Source organism: Melanostigma gelatinosum (genome assembly GCF_949748355.1).
Source record: "Melanostigma gelatinosum genome assembly, chromosome: 5".
Classification (NCBI taxonomy): domain Eukaryota; kingdom Metazoa; phylum Chordata; class Actinopteri; order Perciformes; family Zoarcidae; genus Melanostigma; species Melanostigma gelatinosum.
In genome coordinates, this window is record NC_136638.1 from 18,629,839 (window position 1) to 18,634,926 (window position 5,088).

The window sequence follows — 5,088 nt, forward strand, 5'->3', positions numbered from 1 at the left end:
TTTTTTGACACAACCTCTCCGGCCTTTGAAAACACCCTTTCACAGGGTACAGAAGATGCTGGCGTGCACAAAAACGCAAGAGCAAGTCTATATAAATTTGCATATAGGAATTTTTGCCTCTCCCAGTACTCCAGAGGCTTTTCCAGCCTGCTTATATTTGGCTCGGAAAGGTAGCGCTGGACCTCCACAGTGGCATCTGCTGTTACATTTTGAGTCTTCCGTGCCTCCATGACGCTGGTGTCTAAACGATGCCACAGTTTGCTACCTAAGAGGAAACTACAGATCACGTTACTAAGTGTTCTCATCGGAATAATCAATCTCAAAATGTAAAATAATAGATTACCTCCTGTGACATCATGAGAGGTGGAAGCCTGGGGGATTTCCTCTCTGCTTTGTTTTGCCCGTATAATGGTGGCACACTCGGAGGTCAGTCGTTTTATTGCTTCGGTGGCTTTTGTTTGGCTGAAAAATCCTATTACTTTAAATCGGGATCCAGTTTGGACACAAACGCCCTGAATCCAACATCATCCACAATATTGAAGGGCTGTGTGTTCTTCACTATCATGGAGACGAGGGCTTCATCCAGCTCTTGTTTTCTGGTGGCTGGTTAAAAGAGAATAAATACAGTGTCTGTTACCTGTCTTTATTTGCACAATAAACAAAAGTGAACAGGGAAAAATTGTGATGGTGCATTTGTAATATTGTAATGACTTACAATGGCTAGGTGAAGCTCCAGTTTCCTCCTTATTCTCATGCAAGGCACGGTGATGCCTTAGCATGGATGAGGTGTTATTGTACCGCAACTCCTTGGAGCACAATAAACACCTCACCTTTGAATAAAATAAGAAACTGTGAAAAATACAGTTCTTGATAAGCAAACCTAATGTGTCTGAAATAGAGTTAGATGTAGCTTACCTTATTAGGAGTTATCAAATCAAAGTGTTCCCACACAGGAGAAATACTCCTCTTCCTAGCTGGCTCCATCTTATCACCTATCCTCTCCTCACTCTCCTCACTCTCCAAACTATCTCTCTCTAAACTCTCCAAACTATATAAACGCGATCCAAACTATCTCTCTCTAAACTCTCCAAACTATATAAACGCCATCCAAACTATCCAAACTCACAACTCTCCACCAACAACCCACATTTTGAATGGAGCCTGAGTGGTTTATATTGCTGTCAAACCTCTCGGCAAAATCTGAACCACTTCCCGAAGCAGTCACGTGGTACAGCCGGGCAGCGAGGCTTCGGACGTCATCATTTGTGGCTCCTCCCCTAAATGAAGCAAGCCTCGATACGCGCTTCAAGGAAACGCCCCCTCCATTACTCGACACACGCTTCGAAGCGTCGGCACATCTCGTAACATCACTACTTTTCACTTTCCTGGCGCAATCCGCAGTAAATCCGGCCCATCTGCACTGCTATTGAGTTCCTTTTAACGTAAACGATGCTTTACGTCTGTTAGGTAGCCGTTATTGGGCGTATTTACGAAGAATTTCATTCAGTGTTCGTAGGAACTGCAGTTAGCTTTTTGCTATCCTGACGTAGCATTCACAGAGAATGACGCCCCTCTTCCGACCCAGGCTTGTGCCACGTTGCCGTGACTATTATCTAGCTGTGAAAACGTATTGTTGCACTTAAAGGTAATTTCGCACAATCTTAGTGTTTATGTCCTGTGTTTGAAGGTCTACGACAAACCGGTACTCTCTTTGGCTAAAGCTACTTTGGCTAACGCTATATTACCGGTATTGGTAGTTAGCATTTAAAGCAAGCTGGAAACCACGTGAAACGATAGTTGCTCGTAGTTAACGTACATTTGGCGTTGGTAGCAGTTAGTTTTATCTAAATAAACTAGACTCCTGCTTCCATTCCAGCCTAGTCTGTTTTAAATGGTCGTGCGTCCAGGTTTATATAGCATCAACCATTTGTCAAGCTATCCCACTCAAACATATTCTGTGGCTTTATTTGACGCACCACTTGTATTTTCATAGATGTGTCGGTTTGTCAAGACCTTTCACATTATATTTGAATGTAATGTAACTAAAATACAGCCAGAATAAATCATTTTTTGGTATGCAACCATTGAGTTATTGGCATGAAAACATCTTAATGTTGCCTTAACTTCTGTTCAACATGCTAGCAAATATGTGATACATGTATGCTGAAGTCATGTGTATTTTTAAGTTAAACAATTGCTATTTTCAACCCCCTTTCCAGACACTATACACGTACCCAGAGAACTGGCAGGCCTTCAAGGCCCAGATTGCAGCCCAGTACAGTGGGGCTCGCCTCAAAGTCGCCAGCAACTCCCCTGCCTTCACCTTCGGGCAGACAAACCGTACTCCTGCCTTCCTCAACAACTTCCCCTTCGGCAAGGTTGGTGTGGTTATGATGTGCTTGTAGGACCTTTTTAAAAATATGAAACACATGTTCACGGTAGCTTAGTGTCGATGTCTACAATGGCAATTGAAAATCAATCACTGCAATCAATTATCATTAGCAAAACTGCTTGATTCTCTGGATTAAAATGTGTTAAATCATTCTTGAATTCTGCCGTTGTTTGTAGGTACCTGCATACCAGGGAGATGATGGTTTCTGTCTGTTCGAGAGTAATGCCATTGCTCACTACTGTAAGCTTTTATTGGTATTCGCATGATTAACTGAAGTGTCTTATGCACGATTCATCTTGGTGTGCATCCGATAGGTCCGTATTTATTGATTACCTTAAGTTTTAAAGGAAGCAGAGTAAATGCTGCTAGGTTTAAGGGACAGGTTCTCTGGGGTCAACAATTTGTGGTGGTGGTCGTCGTCGCATGAGTCCACCAACAATTCTAATTCATAAATTGCATAAACTACAAATATTAACTCGCTAGCTTATGTGGCGCAGGTGACTGCTCTAACATGTGCATATCATGGGTCCATGCATTGAGTCCAGTCATTAGAGGTAAGTAGTACAAGATCAGCGTTAGTAACCTTAGGGCTTCACTTCAAACCCTTGAGGTGACACCATGGATTCAACATGGCAGATATTTCACTACTTTTCCTCTCTCCATTCATACTACCATGAGTCGCGTTACGTCGTCAAACAGCTCCTGATTTGTTATGTCGTGTGTTTCTTCAGTGTGGAATGGAAGAGGCTCAGTTAGGGCTTGAGAATAGGGACAAGGTTATTTGTCAGGTAGAAACAGAGACACCAGTACAACGCAGCAACCGAAATATTGATCTTTCTCTTTGGAGTTCAAACATGAATATTTTGACTGTTCTTTTTCTTTTAACATTATTTTATTGTTGTTTGTTTGTGATCGAAAAACTCACAGTTAATGCTTTTGGAGGAAACGGTCGAAGAGTACTCCAATTCCAGAGAGGTAAAGATGATCTCATTCATCGTAGAAAGAACAGTATTCACTCTGCTGTCGGATAATATCTTCATGTTATGAGCTGTTGAACGTGTGTTTTGTTGTCTCTCTGCTCCAGTACCTCAGGCTGACAGTCCAGGAGCTGAGAGAGAAGTTGGACAGACTGGACAAGGCCTCGTTGTAACCCTGACGCACAAATATTCTCCTGCTGTAAAATGATATGGTGACCTCCACTGAGTCACCTGTATGCACTCGCACTGCGCCGTGTTTCTGCTGTTGGTTTCCAGCACTGTTGTGAAGGATCTGATGGGAGAGAAGGAAGGATCGCTCAGTCCTCCTTTGTCCTTTGCGGAGGAAATTAAGCTGTTGGCCTCTTCAGCTGCTGAAACCTCCAAGTCTCACATGAGACCTTCAGACCAAAAGGTACTTCAGTTTCACATCAAAAATACAGATTTTGTTTTCTTTGTGTTTCCTCATTCATTGTCGTCCCTCTGTATTCTCTGTTGTCTAAGGTGTGCAGGTGTTTTCAAGACAGCAGGACTTCTTCTGGGGTTTGTTGTCGTTCTGACTGTCAGGACCCAGGACCCCTGTGGTTTGCTTGGCTGTTCTACAAAACTACCTGCAGCCCCCACCTCCAAGCTTTTTCCAACATTCCCCCCCCCCCCCCCCCTCCACCCGCACTTCAGCCACCTGGCAACGCCCCCTCAGCGCCGCACCTCTCCCTTTGTGACCTCTTCTCCCCTGTGGATGCTCCCCAACTGGCCAAGTTGGTCAGCTCGGCCAAGACGTCCACCTGCTCCCTGGACCCCATGCCTACAGCCCTGGTCAAGGACTGCTTACCCACCCTCTGCCCCTACATGGTGGACATCATCAACGCTTCTTTGGCATCTGGTATTGTCCCTACCAGCTTCAAAACTGCCTCAGTCACCCCCATCCTCACCTGTATGCACTCGCACTGCGCCGTGTTTCTGCTGTTGGTTTCCAGCACTGTTGTGAAGGATCTGATGGGAGAGAAGGAAGGATCGCTCAGTCCTCCTTTGTCCTTTGCGGAGGAAATTAAGCTGTTGGCCTCTTCAGCTGCTGAAACCTCCAAGTCTCACATGAGACCTTCAGACCAAAAGGTACTTCAGTTTCACATCAAAAATACAGATTTTGTTTTCTTTGTGTTTCCTCATTCATTGTCGTCCCTCTGTATTCTCTGTTGTCTAAGGTGTGCAGGTGTTTTGAAGACAGCCTTCAAGACAGCAGGACTTATTCTGGTGTTTGTCGTAGTTCTGACTGTCAGGACCCCTGTGGTTCGCTTGGCTGTTCTACAAAACTACCTGCAGCCCCCACCTCCAAGCTTTTTCCAACATTCTCCCCCCCCCCCCCCCCCCCCCCCTCCACCCGCACTTCAGCCACCTGGCAACGCCCCCTCAGCGCCGCACCTCTCCCTTTGTGACCTCTCCTCCTTCTCCCCTGTGGATGCTCCCCAACTGGCCAAGTTGGTCAGCTCGGCCAAGACGTCCACCTGCTCCCTGGACCCCATGCCTACAGCCCTGGTCAAGGACTGCTTACCCACCCTCTGCCCCTACATGGTGGACATCATCAACGCTTCTTTGGCATCTGGTATTGTCCCTACCAGCTTCAAAACTGCCTCAGTCACCCCCATCCTCAAAAAGCCTGGCCTGGACATTGATGACCTCCACAACCACCGGCCGATCTCCAACCTCCCCTTCCTCAGTAAGACT

At 45.7% G+C, this 5,088-nt stretch overlaps 1 long non-coding RNA gene across 1 annotated transcript; it reads left to right on the forward strand.

Moving 5' to 3' along the window:
* The first annotated feature begins 2,235 nt into the window (after positions 1-2,235).
* LOC306777333 lies at positions 2,236-3,674 on the forward strand. Its single transcript, XR_013771978.1, has 3 exons — positions 2,236-2,378; positions 2,569-2,632; positions 3,477-3,674. It is a non-coding gene; the product is annotated as an uncharacterized lncRNA (long non-coding RNA).
* The last annotated feature ends 1,414 nt before the right edge of the window (positions 3,675-5,088 follow it).